Below are 27,259 nucleotides of genomic sequence, written 5' to 3'. Positions count from 1 at the left end.
ACGTTTTCATTTTTTTTGGGTAAATACCTAGGAATGGGATTACTATGTTGGGTGATGAATGAATTTTTAACTTTATAAGAAACTAGCAGAGTTTTCCAAAATGGCTGCACCAATTTTGTATTCCTATAAGCAATTTATGGGCTCCATTGCTTCATAACCTCACCAGCACTTGGTAGTCTGTTTTAAAAAAAGGTTTTATTGATTCCAGCAGACTTGTAATGCTATTTCACTAAAATTTAATTTTGCATTTCCCTAATGATTGATGTTTTTGAGAATTTTTCATGTGCTTACTTGTCTATATATCTTTGGAGCAATATCTTTTAAAATGGTTGCCTATTTGTAACTAAATTGAAAGAGTTCTTTATATATTCTTGATACATTTTATATGTCTGATGTGTGTTGTACAGATATTGTTCCCAGACTAGGCTTATCTTTCGTTTTCCTAATAGTGTCTTTCAAAAAGCAGAAGTTTTCAGTTTTGATGAAATCCAGTATGGCAGGGTTTTTTTTCCTTGTATAGTATATGTTTTTAAATGACCTCTACTTAATCTAAGACCAGATTTTCTCCTAGATTTTAGAAATTTTACAATTTTTGAATTCTATATTAAGCTCATATTAGGCCTATTAGGCCTATTTCAGCTTTATTTTTAATATATGGCATGGTAGTATGAGGTAAGAGTTAAGGTGTTTTTTGTTTTTTGTTTTTTTTTGGCATGTGGGCATGTAGAGCTCTAATTGTTCACAAATGTCTTATGAAGAAATTACAAAAGGAGAAATTTTTCTGTTAGAGTTCTGTGAGTAATAGTTATCATTTCTGGCATTATTCATTCCTTTGGTAAATCTAGATTATTGTCTAGTATTATTTTACTTCTATATGGAGCTTTAACATTGCTTGTAGTATAGATCTGCTACTGGTGTATTCTCTCCCAACTTTTGTTTGTCTGGAAAAGTATTTTACTTCATGTTAGGAAGTTATTTTTCTTAGGTTTCTATGTTGGTGGGTCTTTTTGCCCTCCAGAATATAAAGGTGCTGATTTGTCATCTTTGAGCTTGCATAGCTTTGAATGAAGTTTGCTATCATTCTTACTTTCTAAAAAAATTATTTTTCATTCTTACTTTTTTCTTTATATGTATTGTCATTCCCCCACCCAGCTGTCTTTAAGATTTTTTTTAATCACTGTGCACTAATTTAATTATGATGTATTTTGTATCTTTATGTGGTTTCTTTCTGTTTCTTCTGCATGGGCTTTGTTGAACTCCTTAGATCTATGGGTTTATAGTTTTCTTCAAAATTGGAAAGCTTGGGCTATATTCCTTTCTTTTGAGATTCCACTTATGTGTATAGTAGACTAATTGATGCTCTATTCATTTGTTATATTCTTCTTTTCCTGAGCACGTCAACTTGAATCAGTTGCTTCTATTGCTCTGTCTTCAAGTCTGTTAATCCAGTTCAGTATGTTTTCCATTTCAGAAATTTTATTTTCCTTCCTTAGAAGTTATGTCTTTTTCACATATTCCACTTCTCTTTAACATGTTCATGTTTTCTGTATATTTTTGAACATGTAGAGCACATTTTTAATAGCTGTATTAATATCCTTACCTGCTAGTCTTATTATCTCTGTCACTAGTGGGTTTCTTTCTATTGATTGATTTTTCTCCTGATCATGAGTCATATATTCCTGTTTCTTTGCCAGCCTGGATTTTTTTTAAACCTTTAAAAAATTATTGTGTAATATTGTGTAATATTCATATAACATAAATTAATAATTTCATAAATTTAGTACTTTCATTATTTTGAGCAACCATCACTACTATCTAGTTCCAGAACATTTTTGTAACATTTTGTCAAAATGTCAGAACATTTTGCCAAAAGTTAAACTATACCTTTTAGGCAGTCATTCTTCATTTCTCACCACTACCCTCGGACCCTGACAACCACTAATCTTTCTGTCTCCTTGGATTTGCCTATTCTAAATATTTCAGATAAATGGCATCATACAAATGTGATCTTTGTATCTAGCTTCTTTCACTCAGCCTATTTTCCAGATTCATCTATGTAATAACATATATCTAGCATGTATCAATACTCACCCATTTTTATGGTTGAATAATATTCCATTGTATGCCAAACCTTAATTTTTCTGTCTGTTTTTTCAGTTGATTGACATTTGTGTTGTTGCTACCTTTTGACTATTATGACTAGTGCTCCTGTGAACATTCATGTTTAAATTTTTGTTTGAACATCTGTTTTGATTTATTTTTTGGAATGTACCTAGGAGTGGAATTGTTGGGTCATATGGGAGATTGGAACTGTCAAACTGTTTTCCACAGTGGCTGCAACATTTTATATTCCTATCAACAATATATGAGAGTTCCACTTTCTCTGCATCTTCGTCAATGTTTGTTATTTTCTGTTGTTTTTAATTATAAATGATCCTGGTGAGTGTTAAATGATTTGTGAATTTCATTGTTATTTGATTTGCATTTTTCTAGTGAACAATGATGTTGAACTTATTTTTGTGTACTTACTGGTCATTTGTATGTTTTCTTTGGGAAATTATGTCTTCAAGCCTTTGCTCCTTTTAAAATTGGTTTGTCTTGGGGAGAGTGGGTGGCTCAGTTGTTTAAATGTCTGTCTTTGGCCCGGGTCATGATCCCGGGGTCCTGAAATCTAGCCCCATGGCTGGTTCCCAGGGAGCCTGCTTCTCCCTCTCCATCTGCCCCTCTCCTGTGCTCATTCTCTCTCTCTCTTTTTCTCTCTTAAAAAAAAAATTAGTTTGTCTTTTCATTGTTGACTTGTGAAAGTTCTTTATACATTGTGGGTACTAGACCCATATCAGATATATGACTTGCAAATATTTTCTCCCTTCTGTGGGCTTTACTTTTTTGATAGTGTCCTTTGATGTGCAAAATTTTAATTTTGATGAAGTCCAAAGTAGTTTTTCTTCTGTTACTTGTACTTTGGTTCATATCTAAAAACAAAAACAAAAACAAAACAAAACCTGCCAAATTCAAAGCTATAAAGATCTACTCCTGTGTTTTCTTCTAAGAGTTTTATAGTTTTAGTTCTCACATAAAGTTCTTTGGTCTTTAATTTTTTTAAATTTTATTTATTTATTTTTTTGGTATATGATGTGAGGCAAGTGCATTTTGCATGTGAATATCCAGTTTTCCTAACATCATTTGTTAAAATATTCTTTCTTCATTGAACAGTCTTGGTACTCTTGTTGAAAATCAATCAATCATAGATGTATAGTTTATTTCTAGGCTGTCCTTGTCTGTTCCATTTATCTATATTATCTATATTATCTCCTTATGCCAGTATCACACTATTTTGATTTCTGTAACTTGTAGTTAATTTTGAAATTGGAAAGAGTGAGTCCTCCAACTTAGTTCTTTTTCAAGATTGTTTTGGATATTCAGGGTTCCTGCCACTTTCATATAAATTTTAGGATCAGCTTTTCCATTTCTACAAAAAAGACCATTGGTTTTGGTAAGGATTTTATTGAATCTATAGATCTATTTGAGGAATACTGCTGTCTTAACAATATTAAGTCTTACAATTTATGAACATGGGATGTCTTTCTATTTATTTAGGTCTTCTTTAACCTCTTTCAGTAATGTTTTGTAAGGCCTGTCATTTTTGATTGAATGATGAACATTGTGAATTTTATGATATTGAAGGCTAGATTTTGTTTTGTTCCTTTATATAATATTGTTACATGTCTGGTATATGAAGTTACTTGGAATCACTTAAGAGAGGCTGGCTTTTAAGCTTTTTTAGTGAGGCAGTATGTACTAGGAATAGTTTTAGAACCAATACTTGATGAGACATTTTTGATGATTCTTTCTTGATGTCCATGTCTTATGATGTGTTTTCTATGTGGCTGGTGGGAATATGAACTATTCTTGGCCCTGTGTGGGCTTCCTACGTTTTTCAACCTATTGTTTTCCAGTGGTATTTTTCCAGAGTAGTGTAATTTTCTCTAACCTATGTGCAGATCTCTATTCAGTCAAAGACTGAATGAGACTCCTGTGTACATCTCTGAATCTCTTTCTCTATGCAGCATTCTTCTTTTGTGGTATTCTTCCCTGTTAATTCTAGCCTTCTTAGTATCTCTGATCTTTAATCTCTTTGGGGATCCCCCTTTCTGTTCTGTGACCTGAAGACTTCAGGAGCAATTGTAAGCTCACTCATTTATTTCCCTTTTCAAAGGAGTCATAGTCCTGGCACTGCCCATTGTTCAATTTCTGAAAATCATAGTTTATTGCATTTTGTTTTCCAGTTGTTTAAGGTAAATGCAGTTGTTGTTACTTCGTCATTGTTAGGAGTGGAAGTTGTGAATCACCTTATCTAAGAAAAACCAAACTGAACTTTCACTGATGTAAAATAAAGAGAAGGACATTTTCAGTCTTGTTTAGTACCTGGATGAATTTAGTTAATTTGGTGCTATTTTTCATCTAAATACTAGTTTAATGACACAATAAATACCCACAATGTTAAGAAATTTTTTAAAAATTCAAACTTAAAGGCATAGCAATTTTTAAGAGATTTTATTTATTTATTTGACAGAGAGTGAGAGAACACAAGCAGGGGGAGTGACAGAGGGAGAGAGAAGGCAGGGAGCCCAATGAGGGACTTGATCCCAGGATCCTGAGATCATGACCTGAGCTGAACATAGCTATTTAGCTGACTGAGCCACCCAGGCACCCCAAAGCATAGCATTCTAATGGAATAGATAGAATTTGTGTGTGGTAAAGACAAGGGGACATGCTTCAGTTTCTTTATTTTTAAAATAAAGAAAATAATATAGTTATTGTGATATATGTAATGTGACATATGCAATGTATTTAGGACAGTGTTAAGTATATTACTAAGTGCTGTATAAGTGTGAACCATGATTATTTTTAATCATAATCATTACTTTTATTATCATATGAAGAGACAAGGAAGGAATTAGATCATTAGATTTAAAGCTATAAAAATATTTATCTAGGGGTGCCTGGGTGGCTTATTTAGTTAAGCATCCAATCCTTGATTTTGGCTAGGTCATTATCTCAGGGTTGTGAGATCAAGTCCAAAGTTAGGCTCCATGCTGGTCATGAAGCCTGCTCGGGATTTTCTCTCCCTCTACTTCTACCCCCCCTCCCCACCTCCCACTTGTGCATGCACTTTCTCTCTCTTAAAAAAGAAAAAAAAATATGTATGTATGTATGTGTGTGTGTGTGTGTGTGTGTGTGTGTGTATATATATATATATATATATATAAAATTTAGTATCAAATTATACCTGGATGTACTAATTTTGAATATCATTGGCATGAAGATTTGAAGACAGAACCTGAAGTCTGGGCTGGTAATAAAGAGTTTAATAAAGAGCTTTGGTTCTGTGAAACCTGTGTGTTAGCTAGTATACTTTTCCCTTTTGTATCTGTGATATCACTGCTGGAACCGTCAATATTGAGAACTGAAAAGAAATTGACTTGAGATTTTCCTACATTAGAAATAAAAAGATATCATAGCCATCACATTTTAAATATTTTTAAAATTTATTTTTAGAAAGAGAGAGAAAGAGAATGTTGTGAGTTGGGGCAGGAGCAGAGGGAGAGAAGAGATAGAGATGCAGACTTCTCACTGAGTGGGGAGCCTGATGGGATTGGATCCCAGAACCCTGAGAACATGACCTGAGTTGAAATCAAGAGTCTGACTGAGCCATCCAGGCATCCTAGACATCACATTTTAAGAAGAGGATCAAATTATCAATATTATTAAATTATAAAATTATAGTTAAATAATGATAATAATGATATTATAGTTAAACTTTGGGCAACAATATATACTGGTATCTATTGGTCTATAAAGTAAATGTATTCCTAGAAAGCTACATATTCATTTAATATTGGTTAGTTAAATTCACTTTCAAGATTAGTGTGGAGGATTATACTACTACTAAAAGAATTTGCTTTTGAGGTGAAGAGTTTCTTGTTAATAGATGTTTCTTGGTATGGTAGTAGGTGCTCAATTCATTTCTACTTAATTAATTTGTTTAAAGTTTTCTTAGGGCAGTGTGTGTGTGTGTGTGTGTGTGTGTGTGTGTGTGTAGACTGCTTTTGATTTGGAAATAAAACACTATACCTTTTCAGAAGTGGAGTTAGGAGACTATGAGTAATATAAATATGAGCTGTCACTTACCAATTAACTGGTCTCCGGTGCTGAAAAAAATGTACTCCGCTGAATTGATCACAGTCTTTAAAATATCTTCATTGAACAAACTTTTGAATTCTAATGATACAGAGCATGGTATTACTTAAGATATGAGTATTTTTTTTCATATTGTGTTAGGATTGGATAATATTTCTGTTTTAGCTAAACAGAATTTAAATGGAGCTACATAACTTGATTCTGAAGTCTTCTTGATTTGCTGTTTCATTAATAACTAGGGTTATTAAAATTCTTAGTCACAATATTGATTAAAATGCTCAAGATTTCTTACCTTGCTATATTCTGTAAGACAGATTTATTCTGGGAGATTTTTGTGAATCTGGAGTTCAACAGTTCAAACAATTGCCATAGAAGTTTGCTTGTGAGGTCATAATTTATATCATTGTTTTTATAACTAACACCACAAAATGACTATGCTACTATAACCAGCAGTAGAATTTGGAAATGGTAGGGTCTAGTATGTGAAGTTATTGCATATGAATGGAGAGAGATATTATTTCAATCTTATGTTTTTATTACTAGCTTCTGTTTTTATTAAGGATAATGAGAACCTTGTGTCTGGGCCTGTGAACAAAACTAATGTGACCTTTCATGTGACCCACCTGTTGTGCTTTCACAATCGATAATAGTCCCCTCATGTGAGGCTGATCTGGAGAATAACAGCATGCCAGCATGATGGACGATAACATTTCCAAATTTGAGTTGCAGAAATTGAAACATGCTTGGATCAAATTCTAGATTAAAGTAATGAAAACAACTTATCTAACCAAATATTTCAGGAAAAGAAGATATTAACATATGTCTGCTTCACAATGCCTTTTTCAGGGGGAATTGTTCCTTGGTGATATGCTTGTCTATCAGGCTCGTCATAAAATAAATGACTTCCTAAATCAGTGTTTCGCAAATTTTACAACTAAAGATGACCAATGCCTGGATTTTAGATATCCCCAATGTTGTTACATTCATGGAAAATGAAAAGTTTTACTTAGCATTTAACACCAATTTTTTAAAGTACCAATCATGCTACAAACATGATTTCTCCTTAAAAAAGAGAAAGAAACAAGGAATAAACAGTGTGCTTATATGATTCTTGGAGCATGTGTATAAGTAAGTAATAGCTTTCCCTGCTAGACCATGTCTGGCCAGGATTTACCTGGAGAATAGTCTACCAGCCAAAGAATTTTATCAGTTTTGCAGATAAATTTAAGGACACCATCATCTAGTAGAGATTTTTCACCAGCTTGTAAAATGGCTTTAGCATATTCATTCTTAGGAAGATCTTAGTAATATATATCTAGTGAGCAAACATCAGCATCTCAAAACTAAAAAAACTAATGTACTTCTGCTCTGCAATGGACCAGTCATATTCCATCTATATGAGGAAATCCCTGTGATTATGAAAACACTGACATATCTTAGTTACTGGATTAAGTTAAAGATAATCCCCAACTAGTCAATACTCATCTTAAATCTTCTGCAGAACCTCTCCTCCCTCTTTGGCAGCTGCATGGACTTTAGTGTCATGGCTATAGCTTTGTTGATGAGGCACCGAAAGGGCATTTGTAGAAGGAGGAAAAGAAGGTGGCATTGAAAATGTGATGGATGACACTTTACTAATGTCTCATGCTTTGGTCTTGAAATTGCTGCTGTGGACATCAGTAGATCCTTCTTCCTCTTGGTGTGGTGGGGTGTGAGGATCAGGAGACAGTTTGTCTTGGGTTTTCTAGAGAGAACTTAATACATATTTTCTTAGAGAATCTAGAGTGCTATAATCCGGTGCTCAGCTATGCATGAGTAGACTGGCATAGGATTCTACTGGTATCATTGTTTCTATGAGAAAGTACATTCCAAGTTCTAAGAAGACTTTTGGAACTAAATCCACTTGTGTGCTTCTATGTTTCCAGTAGAAATTATAGGACTTCCTATATTTCCTAAATTATGGAACTGCAGTATTTTAGAACTGGAGAGATCTTGGAAGTCATCTATTTCAAATTCATTTTATAGATAAAATTCTACAGAATTTAGGTCCTAAAAAATATGATTCTGTGGGATTGAGCCTTTAAAATATTTTAGTGAAATCAGTTTTTATCTATAAACTTATTTCTTTTAGGCCCCAAGGCTTTTGTTTCAGAAATTTTCATAGTTCTGTGATGTACAGGCCTAACAACCATTTGAGAATTTTCCAAGTTTCTCTGAGGACTTCTGCATTACTAACCAATATTGTATGATCTATAGATTAAGAGATGATAAAACTTTGTATATTTTGCTAGACTTATCTCTTTTGTTGTGATTGTTTTATTAACTGTAATTCTATAGTGTTGAAATGTGTTATGATGGACAAGTTACTGCTTTAAATGACCAGTTTATAATTATGAATTCATTTAAAAATTTCTAATTATATGTTTATTTGAGTCTTTATATGCTTCAGATCTGTAGATTGGTGTTTGTTAAGGTGGACAAGAGAAGAAAATGTACTCAAGAAGTATAAATTTATTGGTTTTCAAAAACTGTCATAATTCGAAATTGTCCTTGTTTGGATCTGTGACTTTTAATTTTTGTATGATTTTTTTCCTTGATATCTTCTAGTATAGCAATAAACTGTTTGTTGGAAGAATATGTTCATTTTTCAAAATGACATTTGAACAAATTTGTCCTTACCAAATGACATACTGTTTATTATGGTATATAGGAACTTCCCTTTTACATCTTGTTCGTGCTCAAACATGCACCCTAATAAGACAAAATGAAAAGTTAGATATTAATACTATGCTGAAGACAAAATTTCATGTTTTCAGTGAGAATATGCTATCTTTAAAATCTTTTTCACTTTAAACACGCTAGGATGACAATGTAGCAGCCATTTTCAGCTGCTGGAAAAGACTGATGGGGAGGAGTTAATAGTTGACTTTCAAGGATTTTTTTTACCTTTGTCTTCTTCCGAATTCAAATATCAGACTATGACTTTTCAGATCTCAACAGACAGTTTTTTGGTCTTAAGTCTTGCATTGAGCTTTGTATTGTGTTAATCCTTCATTTTACCCAATTTTTAAGGATATACAATTTTTTTAGCCACCATGAATATCTATCTTTCCCATTTTCACAGACTACATTATGCCCAAAATACTAAAGATATATTAATTTAGTTTTAAATATTATGTTTCCATCACAGGGTACCCATAGTATATACTTTTCATTTGTGTTGAACATTTTAATGGTTTTTTTGCTGAATGAATATAATCAGTATGCTAAGTATTATGTTTTAAACAGATGCCAAATATGTAATTTTGCATCTAAGTATTTTTTGATGATATAGGATATCAATATTAAATGAAATTTTATTCAGTGATTTCATTTCCTTGAAAACGTTTCTATCAGAAATTCATATTATACTTGTATTATGCTGAATATGATGAAATGTTACCCTTTTTCCCTTGTGTCCTTATTGCAGCAATATCCAAAACATTCAAAAGTTTAATTTAAATCAAAATGTTTCTCCACAGAATAAACAGACTATCTCACCTGTGAAGGGTGATTTCACTTTGCAGATTTGTTCTAAGACCTTTGTAATTCACAACTTACAACTTTGTGTGCCTGATGCTTAAAAACATTGGTATATCATGTTTCAAAGATATGTAGGATTTTTTTAATAAACATATAATATATTTTTATCCCCAGGGGTACTGGTCTGTGAATCGCCAGGTTTACACAGTTCACAGCACTCACCATAGCACATACCCTCCCCAATGTCCATAACCCCACCCCCCTCTCTCAACCCCCCTCCCCCCAGCAACCCTCAGTTTGTTTTGTGAGATTAAGAAGGGGGTGGGATTATGGACATTGGGGAGGGTATGTGCTTTGGTGAGTGCTGTGAAGTGTGTAAACCTGGTTATTCACAGACCAGTACCCCTGGGGATAAAAATATATGTTTGTAAAAAAAAAAAAAAAAGAGTCACTTATGGTTTGTCTCCCTCCCACTCCCATCTTGTTTCATTTATTCTTCTCCTACCCCCTTATTTTTGAATCTTGCTATTGTCTCATTGAAACCAGAAATTGATATTGAGACTGCATTTTATTTGGACTTACCTATTAAGATGTATTAGGTCCAGGTCTGTTTTTATAAAGCAATTTCATTAAATTTTTGTGGAATACATGTGGTTATTTAAAAAGATTTTGAACCATGATATAGTAGACATGTTCTAAGTAAGATTCAGTTAATTAAAATTTGCTACGGAAACTATAGGAATCCAATGTTCCCTATTATTAAGTGAACTAGATTACTACTGGATATAATTGAATATTAGACACCAGGATTGAACAACTTTTACAGAAACAAGTAAACTGTTATGGTTCTGGAAAATTGTATTTAGAGCACAGTGCTGATGAGGATAAGGTCATGAAATTATGAGCCAGTTAGTTAGCTTTTTTTTTTTTTTTTTTTAAAGATTTTATTTATTTATTTATTTATTTATTTATTTATTTTTTATTTTTTTTTAAATTTTTTATTTTTTATAAACCTGGTGATTCACAGTTAGTTAGCTTTGCTTTATTTTTTTGGCCATACTGTGGATTAAGAAACCTAAAGCATAAGGATAAATAGACCCCTTCCTGAATAGAGTGTGTTGAAGTTTCCTTGGGGATTAGTTCTAAAACTAGTCTCTTTTTATTTATGCATTTGAAAAGAAAATATATGGGGAAATCTGTTTCCTTGGGATAGGAAGCCTATATTTCATAATGGTTGAATTTAATTTTTCTAAGATTTAATAAAAAAGAATTTAAATGAAATTGAAGGAATTTCCTAACTTGAGGTATATCTTTATAGCAAGACATATTAATTCCTAAAGATTTTTGTGAAATAAAAAATAAACAAATAAAAAAGATAAGATTAAGGTCTTTAAAAAAGAAAACCACGTAATTCAACTTAAGATAGTATCCTCTGCTGTGAAAGATAATTAAATTAATTTACACTTAATTCCCCCATCTTCCTTCACTCCCTACTTTGATTTATTATTTCCACATTGTATCATAACTTACAGTGTTACTTAGTACTTACCTTTTAGCACTAGATTCTTCTTGATTTATTTCTTGCTTAGGTAGATTTTATCTTCAGGTAGTGTTTTCTTGGATGAAAACGTCAGTGATCTTTAAGTTTACGTATTTTTATATTTCACCTTTGTTGATTTTATACACTTGAAGGATAACTTGGCTGCATATAACATTGGGTCACACTTACCTTCAGAATTCTGTAGACTTTGCTGCACTTTTTTTCTGGCATTTAACATTGGGGCAAAGGCTGAGACCCACTTTTTTCCTGGAACAACCCCTTCTACCTCCAATTTTGTAGGTCATTGTTCTTACCTGTAGGCCTTTAAAGTACAAAGTTTATGATGATATATTTTAGTGTCATAGTTATGATTTACCTTTTCTTGGGGACATGGATTATTTTCTTCTTTTATAGGTTTTTGTGTGTGTGTGTGTAGGTCCATTTAAAAAACTATTTTCTTGGGCACCTGGGTGGCTCAGTGGGTTAAGCCTCTGACTTAGCTCAGGTCATGGTCTCAGGGTCCTGGGATCAAGCCCCACATCGGGCTCTCTGCTTAGCAGGGAGTCTGCTTCTTCCCCTTTTCTCTCTGCCTGCTGCTCTGCCTACTTGTGATCTCTCTCTGTGTGTCAAATAAATAAATAAAATCTTAAAAAAAAATAAAAAAATAAAAAGCTATTTTCTTCAGAATCAATAATGATAACTATGTGGCTTTTCCATTGTTTTCTTAATTACAGTTCTATCCCCAATATTTTCTCTTTGTTCATTTTTACCATTTCTTTTTAAGTGATTTCCTGAGTCCTTCCTCTAGTTTCAGTTGTTAAAACCATTTTTTATTACATCTAATGAGACTTTTATCTGTAAAATGGCTTAATTTTCCTTCTTCCATTTCTTTCCTAAGTTCTTTCAGCTCACTTTTCAGCTACTGTTGTCTAATCTTTTCTTTGGTCTCTTTATCTTTTCTTTGAGCTCTTCTCCTCTACCCTCCCCCAGGTCATGTTATTTTTATTTGAGACTGAGGAGAAATATTTGTCTAAACTCTTTGTTTCCTTGAGCAGGAGAGAGAATCATTATTCTTTTACTGTGTGATCTGTGTCTCTAATATCCTGTTTTTTCCATTATGTTATATAGATCCTGTGCTAATTTCTTTCATATTATTTATCTTTAGATGGGGCATATTTATCCTGATAGTTATTTGCAGAAAAATAACTTTAAGAGGGGTAGTATAGAATGAATTGGGGCAGTCTTGGTAACTTTAAAATTGGCATGTGTTGTTTTACAAAAACTTCATTTTTTTTTTTTTTTTAAACATTCTGCCTATATCTCTCCTTAGTTTCTGGCATTAGAAGCTTGGTGTGGCTTACAAAGAAGCACCTTAAGTCAGGCTATCTGTGTTGTGATCTGGACTTCTCTGCTTCCTTTCCCTCACCTCAGGTAGTGTTTTAGGAGATTAGGTTATAGACAAGGTGGTGTATCTGCATGTGTCTTCCATATTCAGTTGACTTCACCTGCAGTTCCTTAGGGTGGAACTGGGTCTTCACAGAATATTCCCTACTAGTTCTATTACTTCTCATGCCTCTTATTCTTATCAGTTTAAGCAAAGGATCATTTGATCCTTTCGGACTGTGTACTTTTAGCGAAATTCTTGTTTGAGATCTGAAAAGGTGGGTGTCAGCCTGTAGTATTCTTCTCTATTCTGGTTTAGATCTCAATATATTTAGCATTTATTCTTCATTTTGTGGTTTGGGCTTGTAGGTATTTTATTGCTTCATTGAAGATTTCCGCAATACTCTCTCCCCCATGCCAGTTTTTGTTCTTTTTGGTTTTCAAAGGAGAAGAGTTGAGGGGAAAAATGCTTTTGTTCATCTTTGATCAGAATTCTGAATTATCTCTTTTAAAATATTTATAAATACATTCTCTACTCTTTTCAAGTCAATTAAATGTTTCCTAATACTAATTGAGTATCTGCTGTGTATTAAGTCTTGTTCAATGAGCTTTATATAACTATTATCTTTCTTAATCTTAAAAATCCTATACATTTTCAGTATTATCTCATTTAAAAATCAGAAGTCATAGGTTCAGAGAAATTAATTTCCCAGGGTTACACAGTAGAAGACTTAGAATTAAAACTCAAGTCTAATAACTCCAAAGCTGTATTTTTTTATATTTTCATCCCAATTACAAGTTTTGAATAAGAGATTTTGTGTGTACTTCAGAGTTAGAATTTTCACTGCCAACTTTTGCCTGACTTGAATTTGATAAATGTGTTTGTACATACCATCCACTCACACACATAAATACTATTACTACTGCTGACCTTGATGGTTTGTGTCTGAGTATGTACAGACACAAACTGCATTAGTAAAAATTTCCCCCTCTTTGAGTTGTCTGTCAAAGGGACCAGTGGTACTCTATTCCAACTGGAATAATACACTGGTACCTGAGCATGAATAAGATAATATTTCTGAAGTAGATTATTCATATACCAGTTGATTCTTTTTTGATTTAATCTACCGTGTGGTTTATTTGACATTCTAAACTGCAGGAAAATATCCAAAGCCATCTTAGGCAAATATAACTAAGTTATTTTACTAGAAGATTGAGTGGTTAGCTATGTAGCAACATTTAGAGAAAAGTAGGCAGGGGTTGAAGAAGAGAATTGATTCAGACCAGATTGTATGGACAACTGACTATTCCAATTTTTGTCTTATATCCGGGATTATATGCTTGTTTTCTATTTATTTATTTTTAAAGATTTTATTTATTTTTTGAGAGAGAGAGAAATCACAAGTAGGCAGAGCAGTAGGCAGAGAGAGAGGGGGAAGCAGGCTTCCCGCTGAGCAGAGAGCCTGATGCAAGGCTTGATCCCAGGACCCTGAGATCATGATCAAGGCAGAGGCTTCACCCACTGAGCCACCCAGACACCGCTGTTTTCTTTTTAAATCCCCCCATTGTGTTATAGAGTAGCAGGGTCTTTATATATATACACAAATAAAATAGCATGGCATACTTGTACAAAAATTAATTACTTGTAATGGGCTTTATGCTACGTAGAGATGGTTTGCCTTTTCTCCAGCAGCAGTCTGGCTATCTGGTGTGGAGGCCTGCTAAAAGATTCATCATCTTTCTGTTACAATACTAATGTTCTATGGTGCCTCTACTGCTCTAATTAATACTTACCTGATGATTAAAAAGTATTTTACTGGTATAAGTATCTATCTATAATCCATTTTAAATTCTTGAGTTAAAAAAAGTCAACAATAAGAACTAGAAGTTACCTTGCTACCATAGTTTGTTAACATTTCATATAGAATTACTATTGTTGTAGAATCTGGCAGAGAGAGCAGATCGTGGTCTGGAGCCCCAAAGTGTGACTTAGATGAAAAAGGACTTCTTCAATGTATTGAGAGCAACTCATTCAGGTTCATCAGTGATGGCATGTTTTTTGGATTTTAAAAAGTACATGATGTCCAAAGGCTAGTGACACCAGTTTCAAAACAGGCACTGAAGTGAGTACATGGTAGTGTTCAGACAGCTACAAAAAAACTGGGTGTTTATACTTTTTAAAGAGAAGGGAAACACCCTATTGCTTTTCTTATGGCCTGTGAAATCAGAGTCTAAAAAGTTTTCCCCAGAGGCAAGCTATTTTTGTAAGTGCTCTAGCCCAGAGAAGTGCTATCAATTTCTCTTCTTATTTTCCAGTTCCTTGGGGTTCTCATTGTTGTGCTCATTCCTTTCTATCTTTCCATAAGTCTGTTTTCATAGTTGTTTCCCTCTTTTTTACTACCCTTACGTTGCCCTATTTCACTTAGATAGGTTAGTTATTGAAGTCTTTTATAGCCAATACTGGCTTTACACAAGGACAGATCCCATCTGTCAAGTTAGTGCTTATAACTTGACAGAGAAAAACCATGTGTGAATATGGAGTGGGGGTAAGAGCAAGTGCTTTGGAGTCATGTATTCCTGGACTGGGAACTAGGCCTCCAATCACACATCTGTGGAATGTCTTTGGACAAATTAAATTACTTCTCTGAGCCACAAATTTGTAAAAGATGGAGATAATGCCTTCTTTACTGGGTTGCTGTGAGATACAGTAAGACAACTTATGTGAAGTATAGCTAGTACAATGATTACAATGTATGAATAAATCATGGCAATAAAAGGTATAGGGAATATAGCCAATGTCATTATAATAGTGTTGTATGATGACAGATGGTGGTGAGCATAGCATAACATATAGACTTGTCAAATCATTATGCGTTACATGTGAAACTAATGTAACATTATGTATTCAACTATACTTCAATTAAAAAATCATAATAAAGAGCATATTGTACTATTGGTTATAACTATTTATTCCTTCACTTCTTATAGGTGAAGTATATTTCCTCCTTCTTACTGATTTGGGGTTTTGGCCATGTCATTTTTGAGCAGAATCTTTTAGAAGCACTGTAGGTTTCCACTAGACCTCTTATTCCTTTGCCCTCTGTTATAAGAAGAGCATGTTTCAAATATACAATGTATTCTCAGCCTGGGTTCTAGAGTAAGATGATGGAGCAGACTTGAATCTTACTCAAGGCCTATAGCAGAGACAGAGAAACTGACCTGCTTCCACCGGCATATAAGAACAGAGAAATAAATATTTGTTGTTATAAGTTACTGAGGTTTTGAGGTTCTTATACAGTATGATACTTTTTTGGTGCCAATTTCTGTATTTGTCAGTTTTGCTGCAGTCACAAAGAATCCCAAAGTCATAGTGGCTTAAAACAACAAACATTTATTTCTCAATCATGGGTCTTCAAGTTGCCTGTGGCTCTGCTTGGCTTTATGTGGCCATATGGCATTTTAGCCTCTGAATGGGACATGCTGTTCTCAGAGCAGAAGCCAAGAGTACAAAAGGCGGAACCAAATAGTGTAGGTGCATTTTAAGCTTCCATAAAGATATTATGTATGTGTGTGTGTGTCAAGTCATCTGTCCATGCCTGGCAATGGGGCAGGGAAATACACTCCATCTACTGGGAGACACTGGAAGTCACATGTCAAAGAATGGGAACAGATAGTTGGGAACATAATACAACTGACCACAGTAGACTTTCCACTCATGTTAGATTTCTTCTGCCTTCAGTACTTCTGTTTCTTTTTTTTTTTTTTTAATTTTATTTTATTTTATTTAAATTCAATTAACATATAGCATATTGTTAGTTTCAGAGGTAGAGTTCAGTGATTCATCAGTTGTTACATTACATCATGTGCCCTCCTTAATGCCCATCAACCAGTTACCCATCTCCCTACTCCCCTCCCCTCCAGCAACCCTCACTTTGTTTCTTAAGATTAAGGGTGGGGTAGAAGGTTGGGGTAATGGGGTAATGGACATTGGAGAGGGTGTGGGTTTAATGTGTATTATATAAGACTGTGTATTATGTAAGACTGATGAATCACAGACCTGTACCCCTGAAACAAATAATACATTATATGTTAATTAATTGAACTTAAAAAAAAAATTCTCTTGTGGCTGGTCTCCCTCTCTGATTTTGTCTTATTTATTTTTCCCTCCCTTCCTCTATGATCCTTTGTTTTGTTTCTTAAGTTCCACATATGAGTGAAATCATATGATAATTGGCTTTCTCTGATTGACTTCTTTTAAAAAAAATTTTTTTATTAATATATAATGCATTATTAGTCCCAGGGGTACAGGTCTGTGAATCACTGGGTTTACACACTTCACAGCACTCACCATAGCACATACCTTCCCAATGTCCATAACCCGACCACTCTCTCCCTACCCACCTCCCCCCATCCCAGCAACCCTCAGTTTGTTTTGTGAGATTAAGAGTCTCTTAGGAAAAACCAACTCTTAAATGCAAAGAACAAACTGGAAATTGCCAGAGGAGAGGTGATAGGGGGAGGGATGAAATAGATAAAGGGGATTAAGAGTACATTTATCTTGATAAGAACTGAGTAATATATAGAATTGTTGAATCATTACATTGATAGCTGAATAATAGTCATATATATGTATATATATATGCCATATCTCCTTTATACATTCATCCATCAGTGGACATCTGGGGCTCTTTCCATAGTTTGGCTATCATGGACATTGCTGCTCTAAACATTGGGGTGCAGGTGCCCCTTAGGATCACTATCTTTATATCTTTTGGGTAAATACATAGTAGTACAATTTCTGGGTTATCGGGTAGCTCTATTTCTCATTTCTCATTCTATTTTTTGAGGAACCTCCATGCTATTTTCCAGAATGTCTGTGTCAGCTTGCATTTCTACCCGGAGTGTAAGAGGGTTCTCTTTTCTCTGCATGCTCGCCAATATTTGTTTTTTCCTTACTTGTTAATTTAGCCATTCTGACTGGTGTGAGGTGGTATCTCATTATGGTTTTGATTTGTATTTCCCTAATGACAAATGATGAGCATTTTTTCATGTGTCTGTTAGCCATTTGTATGTCTTCTTTGGAGAAATGTCTGTTCATGTCTTCTTCCCATTTCTTCACTGGGTTATTTGTTTTTTGGTTGTTGAGTTTGATAAGTTCTTTATAGATTTTTAGATGTGAGCCATTTATCTAATAAAACATTTGCAATTATCTTCTCCCATTCTGTATGTTCTTTTGTTTTTGTCTACTGTTTTCTTTGTTGTGCAAAAGCTTTTTTTCTTGGGGCACCTGGGTGGCTCAGTGGGTTAAGCCTCTGCCTTCAGCTCAGGTCATGATCTCAGAGTCCTGGGATGGAGCCCTGCATCAGGCTCTCTGCTCAGCGGGGATCCTGCTTCCTTCTCTCTCTGCCTGCCTCTCTGCCTACCTGTGATCTCTGTCTGTCAAATAAATAAATAAAATCTTTTTTAAAAAAGTGTTTTTTTCCTTGATAAAGTCCTAATAGTTCATTTTTGCTTTAGTGTCCCTTGACTTTGGAGATGTATCTAGCAAGAAGTTGCTGCAGCCAAGGTCAAAGAGGTTGCTGCCAGTGTTCTCCTCTAGGATTTTGATGGATTCCTGTTTCACATTTAGGTCTTTGATCCATTTTGAATTTATCTTTGTGTGTGGTGTGAGAAGATAGTCCAGTTTCATTTCTCTGCATGTAATTATCCAGTTTCCCCAATACCATCTGTTAAAGACACTGTCTTTTTTTCCATTGGATATTCTTTCCTGCTTTGTTGAAGATTGGTTGAACCATAGATTTGAGGGTCCATTTCCGGGTTCTCTATTCTGCTCCACTGATCTATGTGCCAGTATCATACCATCTTGATGATTACAGCTTTGTAATAGCTTAAAGTCCAGAATTGTGATGCTATTAGCTTAGGTTTTCTTTAACATTTCTTTGGCTATATGGAGTCTTTTCTGGGTCCTTCAGTACTTCGCTTTCCATTCCAGGATTGCTAAGCAGGTATAGAAGACAGATACATCTGGTAAAGGTAATATGAATTTAATTTCACCTAGGTTGAACTATTAGATACTTTTCTCAGGGTAGATTCTAGCTGAGGCTACAATAGCAACACAAAAGAATAAAGAAAATAGTTAAGTATTAGGAAATGTGTTGGATCCCTGCAGATTGAATATGAGTCCTGGAAAGCATTGGCGAAAAATTTTCATTTTGAAAGTGTAATTTTATGAAGCTGTCAGATTTCTAGAATTCTAGAAGGAAATGGCTGTGGCAGGACCCTTTCTGTTTGACTAATTGCCTATGTTGATTTTTTTATCCCCTCCTCAGTGCTCTAGGAATTTTTATGAGCCTCTTTAAAGTAACTGAGATGCCAGTTAGGATACTTGTAACAAACAGGTGACATCTGTAGTCTGGTTGTTGCCCCTGAGTGAAAAGTCCTTTTGGCCACCGGAGCTTCTTTGAATTGGCATCCACTGTACTGGGGCATGAAAGCTCATTAAAAAAGTGTTTCATCTATTATATTACCTGCCAAAGCTTCCTTTCCGTACATTTATGTATGTCTATGGGGGTCAGAGTATCTTAGAAGGTGTCTGGGGAGCACTTGAACTTAATGCCACATTTAAATTGATTTTGTGACCTTAATTTCTCTTCTCTGTTCTATGTCTCTATTTTCTTGTCACTTTTAAAATATCTGAGTCTTATTTTAAGCAAACTTGATATAGGAGAAGATGCATTAGCATTCAGATAAATTGGTACCTTCTAAACTTAGTATTGTATCATGAAATTTGGAGAAGAGGTTTAGCCTGTTGAATAGAACTTGAAAAACATGGCTAGTAATAAGTAATAAAAATAGGATTTTTAACCTAACTCCTGAAAATGATAACTCATTTATGTTATTTCTTTCCTTTGATTCTTATTTTCTCAAAATCTGGCGGGTGGGGGAGAATAATAGCCTTCCTTCTCTCACTGGGATGGATCAATATGGTAGATCGGAAAACACTTTGCTTTCAGAAGAAAGGTGCAACAGAAATTTTGTTAGTGATATAAATATAAAGGGCGGCTCTGCTCAGATATGAATAAATTATATCTTGGGTGATGAACTTATTTTTCTGTCCAGCTTTTGAAGGATAATGGCTTATGTTCATGAATTGAGTTCAGAGGTTTTTGGAAAGTCAGATACACTTCTTTTGCCATGAAACATGATTATTGAAAAGATTACTGTTGTGTGTCTGAAAATAAAGGATATAAGTGCAGCTTTTTAAGTTTTTGTTTGTTTTTAAAACAGCTGCCTGTGTTTGAAGGGGACAAGATACATGATATGATGTGGAATACAGCATAGCAAGTGTTTCTCTCCATCCATTAGGGAATGTGTTCCTATTTATTTTCTTAGCTATGATTTTTCTGGGTGAAGTTTGTTTGCATAAAGAGTTTCCGTATTTAAATTCAAAGGACATATTACAGAATTCCTGGTATTCAGAGTGCTCTTCTAGGTTTGTAGGTGAAGTTAAAATGAAGACAAGTGTTCTCCCCTCAATGAATTTACAGCTTAGTAAAAGATAAAAGAGGTATACAAATTATCGTAATACAAAACTATGTGTCCAAGCAAAAATACATAAACCTATGCTATCAGCATGCTAAGGAGTGAGAGGTGAACTCCAGTTGGGAAATTTAACTCTTATAGAGGAAGTACCATTTGCATTCAACAGGTGGAGGTGGAGGGGAGTGGTATTCCATTTGTCTTGAGGAAAAAACATGAACAAAGGCAAGAGGTAGGAAAGTACCACTCATTTTGGAGAAGCATGGTATCCTCCTCTTTGGCTGAAATTTTAGCTGTGTTCAGGATGATGAAGCTGTGAAGAAAACGGTGGCCTGATTTATGAAGACCTTGAACAGGATAATAAACATTTTGGGCTTTACACTGAGGGATGAAGTGGAACCAAATAGATTTTGAGTATAGTAGTGATGTGATCATATCTATATTTAAGGAAGATAACTAGAAAGATTGTGGATGGATTGAGCAATGAATAGACAGGAGAAGGGATTGGAATTAGAAGAATTAGAGATTTTAATTAGGCTGTTTGGAAATTTAGGTGAGTTGTCACACACACATACACACACATGCACACACACACACACACACACTGAACCCAGCCATAAAAAGGATACTATCTATCTATGACAATATGGATGGACCTAGAGGGTATTATGCTAAGTGAAATAGTTCAGACAGAGAAGAGAAATACCATATGATTTCATTTGTATGCAAAATCTAAAAAGTGAATAAAAACAGAAAGCAGAATATAAATATAGAGAACAAATTGATGGCTGCCAGTGGGGAGGAGGACAGGGAGGATGGGCCAAATGGGGGAAGATACAGACTTCCAGTTACGGAATGAATAAGTCATGGGAATAAAAGGTACAGAGTAGGGAATGTAGTAGAATGTAGTGAATGTAGTGATAATGTATTAATGTCATAGAATGACAGATGGTAGCTACACTTGTGATGAGGATGGCATAGTGAATAGAGATGTTGACTCACTATGTTGTATACCTGAAACTAAAGTCACGTTGTATGTCAGCTATGCTAAAACAAAAAGTTCAGGTGAGAGACAGTATGGGCTTAGTTAAGGGCTATGAGAGAGAATAGGAGGGAGTTAACAAATTTGGGAATCATTTTGGAAATGTCATAAATGCTGATAAATATTTCATTTGGAAGTGATGCAATTTAATGACAGATTGGTTTTCAGAATCAAGATACATTTTGTAGATAGAGTTCAGATGATCTGACAACCAGCTGGTTATTCAGGAATAATTTTAATATGGTATTAACAAAGTCACAGTAGCAATTATTTTTTTCAGTCTTCGTTGATAGCTGGGTGTCTGATGTGGCCATGAGTTCAAGTTCTAGTACTGCAGGTAGGAGCAATTGGAGTATGAAATCTGTAGGTTATCTACAAGGAGTTTTGAAACTCCTGCTAGCATGTCTGTCTCTTCCTAAAGCTCATGTGAGAATGAAAGTAAAAGTACTGTTTTGAGTAGTTATAATAATATTTTGATTGTAGAACTTTATATTCTCAAAAAATTTTCATCCTCTCATCATATCTCATTCTTTCAACAACACTTACACAATAAATATTGTATATTATACGTTTTACAAGTTTGGGACAACAAAGAAACAGTAAGATATAAGGGACATTTCAAAGGTCATAGAGTTAACCAGTACCAGAGAAAGGAAGAGAGTACATAACTTGAACTATCTATAGCTGTATATTCCAACATCACTCTGCTTTTACTAGCTTTCCTTTTGTCTTAGCTGGTTTTAGTAAAATAAATCTGCATAGATATCCCAGATAACTCCTTCATTGTCTCTAATTTATTTAAATAACAGAAGAGCATATCCGCAGTGTATGTCATGCGATTTTTTTTAACTTTTTTTTTTTTTTTTACCAATAATTTGCAGACTTACCTTTAGATGGAATTTTGCACTTATATCAAAAATCTTGTGCACTAATTAGGAATGTGAAACTTTCAGTTAGATTTCAGTCTCATCCTTTTTTATTTGCATATAAATTGGCATTATGTTTTGCTATAATATTCTTGTTGAGCTCTTGTTGGAGTCACAATTGTAGGCATTGCATAGCCTCATCTTAAATCTATTTTCCCCTGCTTTTAGATGAGAATTCATGGGCTGTTTTAGGTTTGTGATCCTTTTTACTCTGTGTTGAGAAGGTTCTTCCTCTTTACTGTTTCACTTCATTTCCCTCTTTTTTTTTTTTCCTCTATCTGTATGTTTTAAAGTCCTAGAACCTTTTTTAGTATCTTTTTTCCCCCTGTGCACTTGTACATTTCCTGCTTTCATTTTGATCTGGGATCAGAAATTCTATCAGATACTTCCAGGTTACCTCTGAGTGTGAAGTTGTACACATGCTTGTTTTATGTCTCTGTGACTAACCTAACAGTGTAGTGTTTCCAGTAAGTTTTTCTTCTGTTATGTGGAGTGCTTCTGAGTTACTTTTCTCAGGTTGTCTCATTGCTTTCTTTCACATTTTCCTTTTTAGATTGCATATGCATCTTGAGGTGCTGAATTATTTGGTACTGACATTGAGACTATTGATTTTGCTCACAGTAACCCCAGGCTCATTCCCTTCCTTTGGACCAAGTTTATTCAGGCACCCTTGAAAAAGTATATTTTCAGATACTTTTATTACTTTATTACTTTATCACCAGTCATTTGTCTTCATGAGGCAAATCTTGAGTCTTGTATATTTGTGAGTAAGCAGGCTCTAAGGCTTAAAACCAGAAGTTCTCACATTTTCTTTATTTGTGGTGTCTTTAGTGTCCCAGTAATTTTTTCACAGAGACTTTGATACATAACAACTTACTTTAGTACATAGTTGGGATCAAACAACTTAAGTGTTTATGTATTACATCTTAGTAGCTGTTTGAAAAAAATATAAGTAAATTGAAAGTAAAAAAATCCACTACTTTAATTTGATTTTTAAATAATCACAATTGCTAATGAGCTGTCTGTGCTTTTTGGGTGCTGTACAAATTTTTCAAACACTGGAAACAGATTGGACATCGCATTCCTCATTTTCTGTTCCATATTAATTTTAATATAGTTGCTTTTTTATCACTGTAATCACTGAGAAGAGCTTTGCAAAGATATGAAGCCATAGAAAAGAATGTAGTATGATGTAAAGTTGAAATTTGTGTTTGTAGTTTGCAGAGTGATCAACAGATGTCATGTATCACTGTGTTTCTCTTGAAAAGTTTACATATCCTGTAGGGTTTCTGTGAGTTCTCTGTGGTATTTTGGGGTGCCTTGGTGAAATATTAAGGAACTATAGCTTTTGGTACTTTTTGTCTACCGTGACAGCATGCTTTTCTGGTATATATCAAAGTGTCTGGAAGATGATAGGTACTCGTTAAATTTTGGTTGGTTTTCATTGTTGGCAAGCAAGCAGTTGGTTTACAGAAGTTGGGACAAAAAAAAGAACATATGTACAATCTGCAGTTCTGGAAGAAGACATATTTTGAAGCACAGTACTTTGCTGAGTTATGTTTTGCCATGCTTCTTGCTTTCCCCTTGAATGAATTCTGACGATTGTAAAACACTCATGTGGGCTTGTCAAAGACATAGTTCAAAACCTTAATCTCCTCCCATTTGTTTTTAATGTGAAGAACTCATCTTAGACATCTGTTCTAAGAAAAACAATTAGAGAGAAATTATGATGCAGTGGTCTTATCCTGAATTTTATTTTGCGACTTGGCTAGCTCCTGTGCTTTTAAGTTTTAGTAGCATAATAGTCTTATTTCATGGTAAACACTGCAACGCAAGTGTAGCTTCAAATTTCTTGTCATTAGTTGACTGAGTCACCTTGCTCTGATTCACCATGCAGACAACCAAATTGGGAATAAAAATTTAGTGGGTGGATGCAAGGGGTAACATCTGCTTTGGCAGCATTCTATTCACTGAATATACTATTTGTATAGTTCAGGTACTGCAATTAAAAAGAAAGGTGAAGCCTGGGCATATGAGATCTCCATTAGAGAAAGTTTTTAGACTTTATAGTTCTGTTTTGACTTGGCTGGAATTTTTCTTACTTAAAAAAATTGATTTAATCCTCCCTAGAGTGTTAAGTGGTAACTCAATATTTTGCTAATTATGCAGAAGGAGTACCAGATGGTTTCTGAGGATGCCACTGTATGGGTGGAAGCATTGGTGAATAAAGCTGTGGTAAACTTTGTAGCACCACGGCCATCATCATCCATAGCAACATGTGCTTTTTTAACAGAGGAATAAACAATTATATAACATTTTAAGGTAATACAATTAATTCTGAGAAAAGAGTTTCTGTTTCTTGTAAACTGCTATGTAGTAAGAAGGTATCATTTAGAACGAAGCTCCTCTAGTGTTATAATCATCAAAGAGGTATGTTTGTGTATATTTCTTTGCAAAGTAAATTTTTTCCCTTATTCTCCTTACTCTTTGCCCTGACAATCATCTCAAATTGTTACCTTATTTATTATTTATTTTTTTATTTAACACAATCAGAGTCTTAACTTAGATAAATTTTTTTCTGGGTTTCATTATCTTTGCCTTCAGTTAGCCTGCAAGAAGAATTGCTTACTATCCCTACCTCCTGATCAGTTTACCTACACTGGAAAATGGAGAATTAAAAGTAATTGCAACATCAGAAATGTCTCTGTGCTGTATCTCAAATCGAAGGGGATGGTGGTACTAGTCTCCAAGATGTAACAATGTATAACAAAAATATGACAACATGTAAATTCAGAATAACCTAGCCTACAAGAATATTTTAGTGGAAACAAGAACCAGGGTGTTAATAATAATTTACCATAGAAAGATGAGTTCTTATTAAAATGGACTTTGATTAGTAAATTGATATACATCAGAATATTCTTTTTTCCCATTTATTTATTTATTTATTTATTTAATTTCTTTTCAGCGTAACAGAATTCATTGTTTATGCACCACACCCAGTGCTCTATGCAATACGTGCCCTCCATAATACCTACCACCTGGCTCCCTCATCCTCCCACCTCCCCCTTTCAAAACCCTCAGATTGTTTTTCAGAGTCCATAGTCTCTCATGGTTCATCGCCCCTTCCAATTTCCCTCAACTCCCTTCTCCTCTCCATCTCCCCATGTCCTCCATGTTATTTGTTATGCTCCACAAATAAGTGAAACTCATTAATTGGCTCTCTCTGCTTGACTTATTTCACTCAGCATAATCTCTTCCAGTCCCGTCCATGTTGCTACAAAAGTTGGGTATTCATCCTTTCTGATGGAGGCATAATACTCCATAGTGTATATGGACCACATCTTCCTTATTCATTCATCCGTTGAAGGGCATCTTGGTTCTTTCCACAGTTTGGAGACTGTGACCATTGCTGCTATAAACATTGGGGTACATTCACTACATAAACATGGGGTACATTCACTACATCTGTATCTGTGGGGTAAATACCCAGTAGTGCAATTGCAGGGTCATAGGGAAGCTCTATTTTTAATTTCTTGAGGAATCTCCACACTGTTCTCCAAAGTGGCTGCACCAACTTGCATTCCCACCAACAGTGTAAGAGGGTTCCCCTTTCTCCACATCCTCTCCAACACATGTTGTTTCCTGTCTTGCTAATTTTGGCCATTCTAACTGGTGTAAAGTGGTATCTCAATGTGGTTTTAATTTGAATCTCCCTCATGGCTAGTGATGATGAACATTTTTTCATGTGTCTGTTAGCCATTTGTGTGTCTTCATTGGAGAAGTGTCTGTTCATGTCTTCTGCCCATTTTTTGACATGATTATCTGTTTGTGTGTGTTGAATTTGAGAATTTCTTTATAGATCCTGGATATCAACCTTTTGTCTGTACTGGCATTTGCAAGTATCTTCCCCCATTCCGTGGGTTGCCTCTTTATTTTTTTTTTTTTTTGACTGTTTCCTTTGCTGTGCAGAAGCTTTTGATCTTGATGAAGTCCCAAAAGTTCATTTTTGCTTTTGTTTCCTTTGCCTTTGGAGACATATCTTGAAAGAAGTTGCTGTGGCTGATATTGAAGAGGTTACTGCCTGTGTTCTCCTCTAGGATTCTGATGGATTCCTGTCTCACGTTGAGGTCTTTTATCCATTTTGAGTTTATCTTTGTGTATGGTGTAAGAGAATGGTCAAGTTTCATTCTTCTACATATAACTGTCCAATTTTCCCAGCACCATTTATTGAAGAGACTCCTTTTTCCATTGTATGTTTTTTCCTGCTTTGTCGAAGATTATTTGACCGTAGAGTTGAGGGTCCATATCTGGGCTCTCTACTCTGTTCCACTTGTCTATGTGTCTGTTTTTATGCCAGTACCATGCTGTCTTGGAGATCACATCTTTGTAGTAAAGCTTGAAATCAGGTAGCATGATGCCCCGTTTTGTTTTTCTCTTTCAACATTTCCTTAGCAATTTAGTGTCTCTTCTGATTCCATACAAATTTTAGGATTATTTGCTCCAGCTCTTTGAAAAATACCCGTGGAATTTTGATCGGAATGGCATTAAAAGTATAGATTGCTCTGGGCAGTATAGACATTTTAACAATGTTTATTCTTCCATTCCAAGAGTCTTCCATCATTTTGTGTCTTCTTCAATTTCTTTCATGAGTGTTCTGTAGTTCCTCGAGTACAGATCCTTTGCCTTTTTGGTTATGTTTATTCCCAGGTTATCTTATGGTTCTTGGTGCTATAGTAAATGGAATCGATTCTCTAATTTCTCTTTCAGAAGGGAAATTTTCAAGGTGCTTGATTCTTTTAATCAAGCAGAATAAATTATTTTTTGCTTTTTAAAATGTAGTATAATAAAAAAAGTTATTGAAGTCTTTGTACCAAGATACTGTGTCAATTTATAAAAGGAAAGAGAAAATACAGGTTTTTACCCTTAAAAGATTTATAGTCTGAAGAAATACATATTAAAACAATTGAAGAGTTGCTCCATTCATGTTGGCCAGGGTCAGGTTCGTGATTAATATATGCTGAAGGAAAAAAATACAGTTGCACATAGGATTAAGAGAAATAAGGCCATTACTTCAACTAGTTCAGAATAGATTATTGTTGACTT

The 27,259-nt window shown here is 34.5% G+C and overlaps 1 protein-coding gene across 12 annotated transcripts in view; it reads left to right on the top strand.

Moving 5' to 3' along the window:
- Window positions 1-27,259, top strand: part of SOX6 (SRY-box transcription factor 6) — a 607,305-nt gene that overhangs the window by 56,902 nt on the left and 523,144 nt on the right. The window lies entirely within an intron of this gene.

Source organism: Mustela erminea, chromosome 9, assembly GCF_009829155.1.
Source record: "Mustela erminea isolate mMusErm1 chromosome 9, mMusErm1.Pri, whole genome shotgun sequence".
Lineage (NCBI taxonomy): Eukaryota > Metazoa > Chordata > Mammalia > Carnivora > Mustelidae > Mustela > Mustela erminea.
This window is presented reverse-complemented; position numbering and strand designations above follow the sequence as displayed.